We start from the raw sequence: 14590 nt of genomic DNA, 5'->3' as shown, positions 1-14590 counted from the left end.
GGGTCAACAGCTCTCCATTAGAACGAAGACGATGGAAAGGAAAAAAAATCATGTTCTTTTCTTCTTCTTTTCACAGGATTGGACACATCATGATATCACACATGGATGAATCCACACTGAGACCCATAAGGCCAACACCTCAAATAACTTCATAATGCTGCTGCCTCATCCGTTTCCATCATCACGGCTCTGGTAAACAGGGGTGTTTGCTGAATCATAAATGCATAAACACAAATCTCTTATTCTTCCGTCTCCATTTTCCATGTAAAAGAACACCCCAAGCACAACCCATTTACATAAAAATAGCATGCGCAAGGGAAAATGCTAATCTATACAAGTGTATGATCTCTAAAGCTGTATATTAAACAATAAGTAATATAAGTTTAATAAAAATAATTATTATTATGGTATTATTAAATACACATTTCACAATAAAATAAATATAACATTGAGGAGTTTTATGTAATATAGCAACATATATATAATAAAATATATAATCGAATATGAAATTGTATAAGATGTTCTAAAATGATTAGATATTTATATTTAAATAACGTTAAAACATTAACAACAACTACAGCAAACAGCACTCATGATGCATGGTGACAAGCAGACCAATTAAAAACAGCACAGAAGTGACTACATCTACTAAATCCAACTCAGACTTAATGACAAACTGTAGAATCTGATAGATTTATGTGCAATGCTATAGAAATAATCAATATATTGATTTCTAAATCCACTTTTGCCTTGTCTGTTCAATGCGTTCATCTGCCAAAGTAGCAATGTCTTTGTATGATCTTCATCTAGAGCACTTCTCTCAGCAAATATTGATATATGTGATTGATTGTGATTTCATTTGACAAATAAACTGGTTTATTGTGTAATTAGCCAAAATAGGGTTTTTAATTGATTGACAACCCAAATATAAAACAAAACCATTGACAGAAATGGCTTCATACTAATGTGAACTGTTCAAACATTCTTCCCAAGCCTCCCCTTCTCTACAAAAATATTGTTTCAAATAAAAAAAAAAAGAGCAAAGTAAAATAAAACCCAAGTCACTTGATATAGCTGACAGAGCTCGAGGCAAATATCATTGGCTGTATCTGTTGGCAAGATCCTGCAGTGGCCACAAGCGGCTCTGTCCTCGCGAGACCACAATATTGAGTCAACAAAGGGCCAAAACCTCCATACATTCAATCTCCAAAATAATTCGGCTTCACATATATAGTGCATTTCTCTTCCGAGGGTCACAACCCTGAGCATTATGAGCTCTCAGGGTCGCAGAAGGTGGCTGAGGAACCTCCACGTGTGCTCCGATTATTTCCTCTTTTTGTTGTTTTAGTTTCGAGTCTCATCCTGTTGGAGGCCGGGGTCAAAAATTGTGTTTCCGTTCTCTCTTTCACTCCTGAAATAACCGTCTATGTGAAAACAAAACATAGCAAACACACACTGAAATAAATGTGTGTAGTATCATCACACTATTCCAATAATCTGTGCAACAATCTCGAAAACATTTTACAGTAGCACTAATGGCACGATAAAAGTGCAAAAGTAACTAAAAATAGATTTACTGACTTACCAAAATCAAAACAACCCAATCTCAAATTTCTACGATATTAGAAATAACCATCCTTGCGTTTTCGCGTGGACAGCGAATCCGTATATTTTCTGAAACGATGGCGTCATCAGCCCACGTCTCGCCCCTAGTCAGACACCACTACGTCACGTAACAGCAACAAAAACATGACCAAACACTGAATGACTGTCTATTCATTAACTAACATTAACACAGATTAATAAATATATTCAATATTGGTCCATGTTCGTTTGTATACCGCTTGCAAGGTTTATGCGCATAGTCCAAGTCTTCTTCTCTGTTTTTAGTGCATCTCTGTTGCAGAATCACAACGCCACATACTGGTCTGGCATGTATACTACATCATTTTGTGTCAGTTTTGTGGTTTCATGTGGATGCAGATATTTCTGAGACGAGGGGGAAAAAAAGATTGGATAGGGAAAGCTCTGGCTTCGTGGGGATGTAGCCTTAATAGGGCTCGACTTTGACACATCTAATAATTTAACACAAATATTGAAGACTTTAAAGAAGTTTTTTTAATATTTGTCAGCTGTTCAGGTACACAAAAATAAAACCCACTTAAATGACAAGTGTCTTCATTCACAAAATATTAAAAATATTAAATCTAGCCTGACTAGGCACTTTCTATCTAATTGAGCTTAAAAACTTAACTTCAGTTGCTGGCTTAGGATTGTAAAGTATAATCAAATTGGCTGGACAACCTAAATTATATTGACTGCTGGACATAAATGGAGCTGAAATTGCTTAAATTTGATGAGCTAAAGTAATAGAAAAACATGTTTCCACGACCTCTAACTATCAATTTTACAAAAGCAAAATTTGAATCACTGACTAGTCACCCAACACACACAAAAAAATAGGAGTATAATTTGAGTCAGAGATAAATTATTCATATTTAGAAGTAAATTACTACTTGAGTCACACCAACACTATAAACAGTGACATCTGAATCCTCATATTAAACTCACCATGATAATTTAATTGTTATTGTGGTCACCACAAGCTAATAAGACCACCGCACACATTACTAATCAAACAACAGGACGTTTACGCCATCTTTAGTATTTCAAACTTAACGTTAAACCTTAAATCCAATATAACAGACAAATCCACCAGCCTAAACCATTGGGAAGGCAGCAGGCAGAGAGAGAGAGAGAGAGAGAGAGAGAGAGAGAGTTTGAGAACAGACAGTAGCTATTGTTCAGTGATTAGCACCAGCCGTGACTCCACATGGCAGTTGTACTCATGGCTTACTCACAGGACGATAGCACAACGCTGCCGTTTTATTCCCCCTCAAGGATATACAGAGCCGCTTGTTGACATCACAAGGCCAGAGTATGCAGGACAGTAACCTTGCTCTGAGTCGAGCGAATCACAGCGCAAATTTACAGTTGAGATTTATCCTCAGGTGCTCGGCCGGCGGTAATCAAACAGACAACTAAATAGCATGTGCCCTGATGAAAGGGGTCAGGGGGCGACGATGGCTGCATTGATATAGAGATGATCACAGCCGGCACAAGGTCACCAGAACTGTGCTTCAATTGACGAGGCCGGGTTATTCATAAACCAGCACTGATCTCATCAACACAACATCATCTAATAATGCAGCAAGAAAAAAACACTAGTACTTATGGCTGAAACACACTGAGCGGTCTTGCATTGAATTCAGTGGGCGTTTGTTTCAGTCCTGGGGGTGAAACATGTGGCCTATAATTCATCTACACATGTACGTGACCAGAAATGCCAGGTAACTTCTGTGATGTTTATCTGTTTTATGTACTGTAGTAGAGCCATAACAGCAGACAGTTGTCTCCCCGCTTCCAACAACTTTCTATTTTTACATCAGTGGCCAATTTGTCGGTTAATGCACTGATTGAATTTATTCATGGAGGTATTTCCAGCCCAAATCAATCCATTTAGGTTCGCTACACTGCAGTTTCATCTATCCTAAAGAAAATTTCATTTCGCATAGGAGCCAATCGAGCAAAACACATAGAAATCTATATGGAATCTCTGTTATTGTTTAGTCTCCAAATAAATCAGATTACAAAAGAACATGCAAAACTACTGGAAATGCATACACATTGATTGATTATACATATATCCATCTATAAAAAATATAGTATATATATATATATATAGAGAGAGAGAGAGAGAGAGAGAGAGAGAGAGATAGACAGATGGATAATTAGCCAGACAGTATGTATACATATGCATATTTATATATATAGAGAGAGAGAGAGAGAGAGAGAGAGAGAGAGAGAGAGAGAGAGAGATACAATTTATGAAAAAAGTTGAATTTTTAATAAAATAATAATTGATGATAGCAGTAATTTATTATTATGTATAATGTTACAACTTAAATTCCATACAAACCATATGTATCATTTAATATATAGATTTAGATCACGCTCTTATATTAATTTCATTTCCCCATGCAGATCATCTATCATTTCCCCCAAAACATATATTCCGATATAGAGATCTTAGATTATAGATTTGTAAAGTGTTGTGTGTAAAACGCGTTTTGCTCGGTTCCTTCCTCCACAGTACCGAACATCCTCCAGCGGAGCTCGTGCTAATCTCAGCCCGGGTAAAAGCATCCCTGATCCGGCTACTGCAGGCAGCCACAGCCCCTCTCCTCTCCACCCAGACATGGATCAAACTGGCATCCAAGGATTTGAATGATCAGATTTGGTACAAACCCATCAAATGCATCTTATCGCGGGAATTACCCATGCAAGGAAATAGAGAAATCAATGTGCAAATTAAGCAATACATTTGATTTTAGTTTAGGCTTTAATGGGAGGAACACCATTTGGGTCATTTGCCTAGAGGAAAACAATATTTTAGTCATGTGACTGTTACAGATGTAACAGACAAACAGATCGAGTGCATGATATCACATTTTTTCCGAGTATTTATTTAATCTGCCTGTGATAATTAAGTAAAACACTGCTTTTTTCCCCTTTAATTACGACCCCTGATTGTGGTCTGTACTGTTTATTCAAAGCAACTTCCCATTTGAAATGTCAATATGCATGCGTTAGATCCATGCACAACCACCAACAGGCAAGACTGGAATAATTATCCATTGAGAATTGGCTACTAAAAAACAGTCAAGTAATTTCAATGCATTTCTTTATGCACAACACAAATGCACTGATTTTTTTTTTTTACCTCCTTTTAGCTAAACACTGCTTTTAATGCCCCCTTTGTTCTTGCTGGCTTTATTGACCACATCCATCTGGATCATTTCCACACAGCAGTTTAACCATCTATCCTCTCATCTTACAGATCGAGTTGTTGTTTTTAATGTGGTAAAAGAAGCACGCGTTACATCTCCGGATCATGCGTTCACGATTTCGCTACAATAAAGCCATGCATCAGAATGAATCGTTCACGCGAATGTTTGTGTATCACTCGTACCTGTGTTCAAAGTGCAACAGTTACATCCACAGTTGGGTATTGTAGAGCCTCTCTGTGCGTATCGCAGGCGGATTCGGAGATATAGCTTTATTTCCCAGTGCAAAACGCCCGTATGAAGCCGTAAATGCGCTCAACGCGTCGATGGCATGGTATTCTCCAGTCCGTACCTCAAGAAAGCGTCGCGCTTTACTTTAGGAGCGTGGAGACGCAGCTATCGCTTTAAAATGGAGCGTACCATTGGGACGGCAGGGGAGCAGGGAGACTCGTATGTAAAGCGTATATGTTTCGAAGGGACTTAGAATAACTCAGTCACACAATGATTAAGTTTTGATTTAATTTGTTATTAAGAAAGAGCGGAATGTCTTATCATAATTTAAGAACCGCGTAAATGTTTTACACCGTTGTTGTCAATCATCCCTGTCATAATGAATCCCGCCCTTCGTTTAGGATTCTCTAGCAACCCAGATGTTGAGTAGACTGTAAAAACAGACGGATATGTCTGGATTACAACAATTAAGGTCATGATGCTGGGAGATGAGAAATTGTTTGCATCTATGGCTAATAAATACAGACTAATCATTTAATCTTCCAGTCAACAAACATTAATATATCACCCAAAAAGGAAGATACCACCCTGAAAAGATTAATTTCACTTTCCAATTTTGTTCTTATGAAATCAAATTTGGACTTTTGTTGTTTTGAATCAATGTTTATTCGTTTTAAAGTCATCTATATGCTATAGCATTCTCCCAAAAGTTGACCAAATTTTTTATGCATTTATGCACATTCATTTTCTTATGGGAAAACGAATCAAAACTATTGATTAATATCATACTTACTAGTGTGTACAAAATTGTAACTAATCAAATGCAATCTAGAAGTAAAAGATCCCTCTATTTTATTTCATATAACAATATAATTTTATTTTTGTGTGCATACCCACATGGCATTTTTTTTTTTTTTTGGCCAAAATATATTTTAAATATATGCAAAATATATTGGCATAAATATATTTATGTAAATATATTTCAGCTACTTTTTGTATATTTTAAAATGTATTTTTTATTTATTATACAGTATATAGGAATTTTCCTGGAGGGGAATCCAAATAACAGCAGCAAGTTTAAATAGAGAGCAAATTGAGACTTCAGTTGTTTCTACTGCGAAAAAGACCTCTGTGACCTCACAAGTTTTCTCTAGAGTTTCAAAAGAGCTTAAGAATGTCTCAAAATGTGCTCAGATCGGCTGGTCTGCATGCGATCAAAAGTTCAACAATGAACGATCTGATCCTGAAGCCAAATGATCTGAGCTGTGCGAAAATCTGTCTTTCAAGAGCTTCTGAGACAAAAGCTGATACCTCAGTGAAGCGTAACAGAGATCTCCAACAAGCCTCCTAAGCTATAAAAAAGCATCATCTGAGTTTTAAAACATTCTTCTGGGAACTCCTAAGCAGGTCAAAGGTGTTCAAGCATCTGATTTGCTCTTTGATCTTCTACAACTCTTTGATTCTGCAAGTAAAATATTTCACAGAGGTCACGTGGTAGAGGTCAGAATAGATTCACACTAAAGCAAATGCATTCTGGGTGTCTTATGATGTGGTTCAGAGTGTTATTTTTTCATGTGCAGGCAGTGGTCTGTCCTTTCCTGTTTGCTTTTAATGAAGTTTGATGTAATCTGTTAGCAAATAGCCACGCAATCCAGTTATTCAAGTCATGTGGCGCAGTAAATGGCTGTTTAGGGAAAATGACACTCCATGGTAAACAAACACCAAAATCACCTCATGTAAACACAGCAAATCTACAAATCCATGCCTATGGCATTTTAATCGTAAGAGCTAATAGTCTTCAGAATTACTTCACTAATATGCGTTTTACAACCTCTTACTCCAAAGGGGAAAATTCAAGTAGTTCCCAGAAAAAGAAGTCTCAAATCTCAGATGCGAAGACAAAGTTTAAATCTAATCCTAACAAGTACAGCGACTAAAATCCAGTTAGTGTCTAAATGCCGAAACTACCGAGAGCTCAAAATAACTCGATGGCGGTTGGGTGGGATGGTAACGTTTGACTTCCCTGCTCTCCCCCTCCTTCTCCCCCTGTGATCCAGGCAGTGTTTGCTTGGCACGTTCTGCCCAACCCTGTTCTTTTCCTCTGTAATTGTGAGCATCTGTAATTGAAGCCACTTGAGCCCAGCAGCCGTAGTCGTTGGTTCCTCAACCACATCAGGGTTTTGGAGGATGGTGCTGCTCAGTGCCGCTGTGCACATGCAGTGGGCCCGACAAGATAGGATGGAAAATGCAGGAAAATGGAGGAGTATGTGGGAGGACTCTTCTGGGGCTGATGAAAGAGTGTGGTTTGTCCTTGCAAACATAAACCTCATCAGAGCCAAACACTGTCACATCCCAAAAACTGGAAATTTGATTTCTAAAGGACAACATTGCATGGGTGCGTTCGGACCCATGGAGGACCATTGGTTTCATTGTGAAATCAGATTTATAAACAAGTTTTTATCTACTAAGAGCATCACTCACGTGATTCAGATTCCCAAAGTTCAATCATGCTGAGTTGTAACTGGCTTTCCTTAGAAAAAAAGAAACGTTTTTCATGGAAAAGTACACAAGATGTGCTTAAAATCTAACTCTGAAATGTATTAATCATGTGATTCAACGTCCCAAGTTCAATCATGTTGAGTTGTGACTAGTTTTGCTTCCAAAAAGAAGTGTCTGTCATACAAAAGTACTGTAACAAAATTTGCTTAAAAATCAAACTCTGAAATGCATTAATGGTTATTCAGATTCCCATGTTCAGTCATCTTTAGTTGTGACTGGTTTTGCTTTAAAGAAACAAGTGTTTTTCATACAAAAGTACCCAGTGAAATCAAACTCTGAAGTGTTTTAAGTTTACAGTTTTCAAGTTTGAGAACATCATGCAATCTGTTTATGTAGGCATTAGCTAAATTTGTCTTGCAACTTACAAATGACAAACAAAATACAGCAAAGTTTGATTTGACATGCAGCTTGTGATACTACAGCAAAAAGCATATTAGATCGACCAAAACCAAAAAAAGGAATTCAGCCATTCAACTCTCTGGCCATTCAAGATTTCGATTTGTTTGTTTCTTTATCAGAAAAGATTTTGGGAAATTTAGCATTAATTGGATCCTCTGCAGTGAATGGGTGCCGTCAAAACGAGAGTCCAAACAGCTGATAAAAACATCACAATAATCCACATCACTCCAGTACAGTTAACAACTTATAAAGTGAAAAGCTACTTGTTTTTCAAGCCATTGCTTCAAGGTTATTGCTTTCTCCAGAGAAAAAATAATCTTATCGGAATCTGGTGAGAAATATGCACAGATAAAGCACTGTTTGCAAGAAAAACAGTCCAAAATCATTCTTATATGTCAATAAAGGAGATTTTTCACTGGAGAAAGTGTTATAATGGATTATAGAGTAATGTAGATCACTTGTGGATTATTGTGATGTTTTTATCAGCTATGTGGACTCTCGTTCTGACGGCACCCATTCACTGCAGAAGATCCACTGGTGTGTGAAGCAATGCTACATTTCTCCTAATCTGTTTCCATGAAGAAACAAATTCATCTACATCTTGGATGACCTGAGGGGGAGTATAATTTTTTTAGGTGAACCATTCCTTTAAATAACCCTGTTTATTTGCCATCCTGACTTCATATGACTATAGATATGTTTTATTATTTGCATTTAACACTGATTTAGCACCTAGTGTTCTGAACTATACTGAACATCATTTATGCACTTAGCAGACACTTTTATGCAAAGCGACCGCATCAAACGAATGCAGTTATACACTTAAACACCTTCTAATGACGCTTTCTTAAGATGATGCAACTAGTTAGTAATCTTAAAGAGGACTGCTTTGCTCAGCCGAAAAATATCATTTAAGCAATAACCTCTCATTTCATGCTACACCATGTGCTATCAAGGGGAATAAAACAACCTTTTCATCAAATGCAATATCTGCTCATTTTTATCATGTCATGCAGCCCCAGTGAATCATGATTTATTACGACTCTCCAGTTATTTGATTTTGCCAGTAAAATGTTTTGCAGAGGTCATGTGGCGTCTCATGTGAAGGTCGTAGTGGGAGACTAGTAAAGCATATTCATGAGATGATGCCACATGTACAGTTTAGTCTGTTTATGGGCCTGCCTGAAACTTTATTAACCTTGAGAAGGATTCCTAATGTTTACCGCAAATTACTTTTGTGTTTGATGTTCTCGTTCTGAAGTTTTAATTAATGTGAGCTATTTTTAAACATGTTCTTTATTTCTTTAACATTACAATCAAGTTTGGCTAATTCTTGTGATGAACTGATCAGCAAATATACATTTTAGAATAATTTATGAAGGATCTGGAGTAATGATGCTCAAAACTCAGCTTGGCATCACAGAAAGAAATCTCATTTTAAAATATATTCATATAGAAAACTGTTATTTTAAATTATAATAATAATGTTTCACAACATATCAATTTTTACTGTATTTCTGTTCAAATAAATGCAAGTCTTGGTGACTTAAAAAAACATTTAAATATAGTCATTATTCCAAACTTTTGGCTTTTGAGTGCCATATAAATGACAAGTTATATGAATAACCATATAAACACAAGTTCTTATGAAGATCTTAATACTTTCTGACAGAACAACTTTTGTGATGGTGAATTAAAACGAAATATAACTGAGAACTGTAATTATCATGGTACATGCCTGTTTATTTGTCTAGTCAACTTAAGATTCAAAAATCAGCAAAATTGCATAATTTATGTGTATAAATGCAAAGAATATCTTAGCATTTGTGCAGCAACAGCCCTGCCACGTGACCTTTAACCTCGTGTTCCCCTCGCTGCCCCCTCGTGGTTGGAGGAGCTCTGTCAACAGAAAACCTGCAGGTTATTTTGCAATCTGTCTGGTAGAAACATGAAAACCATATAGATGAAACACAGACAGGCTCTTCTGATTGCCATGGTAACATACATTTAGACACAGATCACAAATTAAATTGAATCAGCGATGCAATTTCATTTTATCTCTTAAATTAATGTTGCAGGTTCAGTTCCATAAGGCATACTGTCAATAATCTCGACGCACAGTTTTCTTAATAAAAAAAGAATAAGGAAAAGTAAACAGGTCCAAGCAATCATATTCATATTTTTATATTTTGATCAAAGCACTTCTATTATTTCTTGCAAGACTACATGCATTTAAAAATAACATGAAACCTAACAAACAAGATTTGTTACTTGCTCTTCCTCGTCCTCTGAAATGACTTTCATTTCAGCTGACATTGCTTGGATAATGCTAACTATTAACCATCTAGCTAGTTAGGCTTTGTTTTAGACTGCATTCTGGTAACACGATCCTTTTAATGATTCACTTAACTAAAATCAAGTCTTGTACATCATTTTGTCTGCCTTGAATACAGGGTTATTAATATTATAGGAAAAAAAAATACTACTTAATGTTGTTACTTTAAAATACATGATAACTAATATTAAATATTAAAAATAAACATTAAATACAATTTCATATTAAATATTAAATATAAAAAATTTATAACTTATTCATTTAAATGTAACTTATTAATTTTTAATAAAATTTTACTTGCCAAAGCAATGTTCTCTTTTAGTTTGATGTGCAAAAATGGCTAAAACTAAAACTTAAATAAAATTGTACAAAAAAGAGAAAGAAATACAAATAAAAATGTAAAATATATAAACATGAAAATGAATTAATAAAAGTATAAGAAACACAATAAAAAAATACCAAATTAACTCAAATTAATTTATTTATTTTTGGTATTTATTAAATATTTTTTTAAAAACCTATATAAAACAACATCTCAATGATACTATAGAACATAAAAAAAAAAAATCTCTCTCACTACAAAATACATAACATACCTGATTAAAAGGCATTGCAAATGCCAGTTCGGGTTGACTTCTACTCTGTATATAGTTCAATTGCTATATGATAATACACATTTAGTCCATTTCTATGTGGTTTATTTTTGGTTCAAATACAGATTTCATGTTTACACACAATCCACTTCTACATTTATTATACTGTCTCTCTTTGAAAGATACTCTCGTTTAAGCAGAGGTGGGTAGTAACGAGTTACATTTACTTCGTTACATTTACTTGAGTAATTTTTTGGGGTAACTAATACTTTTCGGAGTATATTTAAAGATGGGTACTTTATACTCTTACTTGAGTAAATTTTGGGGGAAAAATCTGTACTTTTACTTCGTTACTGTGGGCGACGCTCCTCTCGTTACTTTATCTTAATGCAATAAATGTTATAACTGCTTCAGTTTATTCCAAACGCGCCGTCTACTTTTCTCTGGGCAATGAGCGATGCCCATTCGCGAATGATTCATTCTTTTGAGTCAATTCTGTTCAAAGGCTCGATCAAACAATTGGCAAACGAGTGAATTGGTTCATGAATCAGTTTGAATGAATCGTTCAGTTCGCTGCCGCGCGCGCTGAGCGTCTGAAGCGGTTCACTCAGAGTTGTAACTTTTAACATCAGCAGCGTTGAAAACGTGGCTGGAACTGCATTGAATTGAAAGCAAATCTGCAAAGGCTATTATTTGCTAGCGATGGAGATCCTTATTAGATGAACACCGCGTGTGCTGTCTACTGTTTAACAGGTAATAACTTGGGCTACATTCGATTACACGATACCACTGTGACATTAGTTTGTTGTACGTGTGTGGCTTATAACAGAGGGGAGTCAAGTTGAATGCAGCTTCCAAAAGACAAAAAATAGCCGATTAAGATTTTATTAATTTTAATACAATCACACCGGTGCGAATACGTTCAGCAAGTCCAGCTGCTAAATTCAGATCTGTGATCGCTGGCTGGCGCTGAGCCAGAGATAGATGCGTTTATACAGCGCTGCGCATTATAACAAATCACACATGATTCTTTTGAGCTTATTAACGCATTGGCCAATCAGAGGCGTTCCGATGAGTCATCGCTAAAATGCCGGTGCTTCCTTCACTCGCTCGCTGACTGAATACCTCTTTCTGGCGAATTCTCTCGCAGGAACAACAAAGTGCAGATGTGTGTACGAATCTATAATTAAGATATTGATTTCACAGTGTTAACAGTTTCAGTGATTTTAATGGGAGTTTCTGAGAGTGATTGAAATCTAGACTGTCAGTGAAAATGATCTTTAATAATGTAAATGTTATTTGCTCTCTTTCTGAACAATGAAAGATTAGTAGCAATATTTATATCACATTAACTTTCAATGTTAAATTCACATTTAATATAAAGTCAGTCGTATTAAAAATATGTTATGGCATGACACCTATATCTGTTACTTAAGTAAACAGACAGGGTTTTATAATAAATTACATAAATTGGAGTAAAGGCTGATGAAATATATACATTTATACACGCACACATACATTACATACATTTTATCTATATATCTAAATAAAAATAGGCTCAGGATATATGACCCAAAGTAACTAGTAACTAACTACTTGAGTAGATTTTTTATCCGATACTCTTTTATTCTTACTCAAGTAACTATTCAAGACTAGTACTTTTACTTTTACTTGAGTAAATATTTCTAGAAGTACTTTTACTTTTACTTGAGTACAGTTTTTGGGTACTCTACCCACCTCTGCGTTTAAGTGCTTTCCACATTTACCTCTTAAGCAGACTCATAGCAGAAAGTTTAGCTGGAGATCAGCTCATAAAGCAAGTGTAAATGGCATGAAGTTTTTGGAACACACACCCGTCCGCGGTGAAGCCCCATGTGAAAATTGATGCCTATATCCTTGTAATTTGCAGAAGTCACCATAAAAAGCGAGCAGCATGCATGACAATAGCTCTCTCATTTAACTGCTGGGCACTCGGGCCCCTGACAGGGCCTGCTTTTCACCCCGAACCGCTCCTTTTGGCTTTTCTCTCCTCTCTTACACTGCACATCTGGCCTCTATAAGCCACTGCAGCTGTTAGTCAAATTACGTGTGCACTTTGGAGGGTCCGAACCACCGAAGGCCCCCCTCCCCGAGAGGCCGGGAAGGAACTGGCTGGATTCTGATGAGGGATCTTATTAAAGCAGCGGTAGTCCTTCATTTGCCCCTGTTGCCATAAAGCAGTTTATTTCACCCTTTTCATCTAGCGCTGAGCGCTCACTTGAAAGTTATTTCCTTGTGCCATATGTGTAAGCAGAATACAACCTGCCACAGATAATTAAAGACAGACTTTTACAGTGGAAATGAGATTTTTACATTGACTGAAAGAATCTGTGTTTGTCTGTACAAAATGCTTAGGTGTTGTTGTTGGAAGGTTGCAAATGTGTTCTAAGTGGTTGCGAACTGGTCAAAAAAGTCAACTTCCATGTGAAATTGTTCATAATTTGTCATCCACCACATGAAAATCATCAGTCTGATCACTAACCTAACCCTAACTAACAACACACTTCTTAAAAAGACACATGATTTTTAGTACAAACATTGCAAGTTATGCATTTAAACAGAATATTTAAGAAGAGTCTGGAGTTTGTAAGCGTGTGATAATAAATTGTAAGATATAGCAGTGTTATTTTAATATCATTAACATACTATCACATTTTTGTTAATATTTTGAATTAGATTTTATTTTTATTTCCTGTTATTACTTAAATTTAGAATTTCCCCCATTTTACTTATTTTTTTATTTTTTTTTTTGTAATTTTTGTTAGCTTTATTATTTATTTTTATGTGGTTTTCATTCAATTTTATTTATTACTTTTATTTTGTAGTTTTAGTTTTTTAAGTGCTTCACATAAAAATAAAACATAACATAAATAAAAATAAATGTTGCCTCTGGAACTAGCTGAAAGAAAACAAATATTTAAAGTTTTTGTAATTTTTCTGTGCACTTTTATTGTGTTTTTTCTAAATGTCTATATATTTTTTATTTTGATAAACAAAAATAAAATACATTTTTGTAATTTTTTAAAATTATTTTTAAACGTGAAAAAATTTAATCGTTAACGTTTTATAAACGTTTTTTGTGTTTATTTTATTTTATTTTACTGTCTATATGTTATCCATGCTGTGTAACATAAACGTATAACAATAAATAAAAAGGAATAAAAAAACTACATACATGCTAACACACACATAAACCACATATGCCTGTATATGTTTGTGTGTGTGTGTGTGTGTGTGTGTGTGTGCATTGTTTTTTTATTCCTTTTTATTTATTAGTTTTACAGATTTTAGTAGTACTTCAAGTTAAACTAAACAAAAATAAGAAATGTTGCCTTTGCAAATAGCTGAAATAAAATAAATTATTTCTATTTCTTTTATTTCAGTAAACGTTTAACAAGTATACATGTCTTGGTTTAGTTAAGATAAAAACCCTGATGCAGTCAGACATTTTGTTGGACGGCGTGTTTTTGCTGTTTTATTATGCTGTAGTTTTCATGTGGCATTTCATGGCTTTTTGCCATCCTGCGGAAAACATTTGTAAAACTTCAAAGTGGTGCTCAAACAGTTGCCAAGCAACAATTCTTTTT

The 14590-nt window shown here is 35.4% G+C and overlaps 1 protein-coding gene across 4 annotated transcripts in view; it reads right to left on the bottom strand.

Moving 5' to 3' along the window:
- LOC132098035 (plexin A3) overlaps positions 1-5255 on the bottom strand; it is a 153616-nt gene extending 148361 nt beyond the window's left edge. Inside the window, exon 1 of one of the 4 annotated variants that reach the window (XM_059504138.1) lies at positions 5033-5255. The gene's annotated coding sequence lies outside the window, so the exon portion shown is untranslated. The remainder of the gene's footprint in view (positions 1-5032) is intronic. The other 3 variants (XM_059504139.1, XM_059504137.1, XM_059504140.1) reach the window with 3 other exon arrangements.
- Positions 5256-14590: the final 9335 nt, after the last annotated feature.

This window comes from Carassius carassius, chromosome 21, assembly GCF_963082965.1.
Source record: "Carassius carassius chromosome 21, fCarCar2.1, whole genome shotgun sequence".
Lineage (NCBI taxonomy): Eukaryota > Metazoa > Chordata > Actinopteri > Cypriniformes > Cyprinidae > Carassius > Carassius carassius.
Note: the sequence above shows the minus strand (reverse complement) of the source record. Positions and strands in the feature narration are given on the sequence as shown.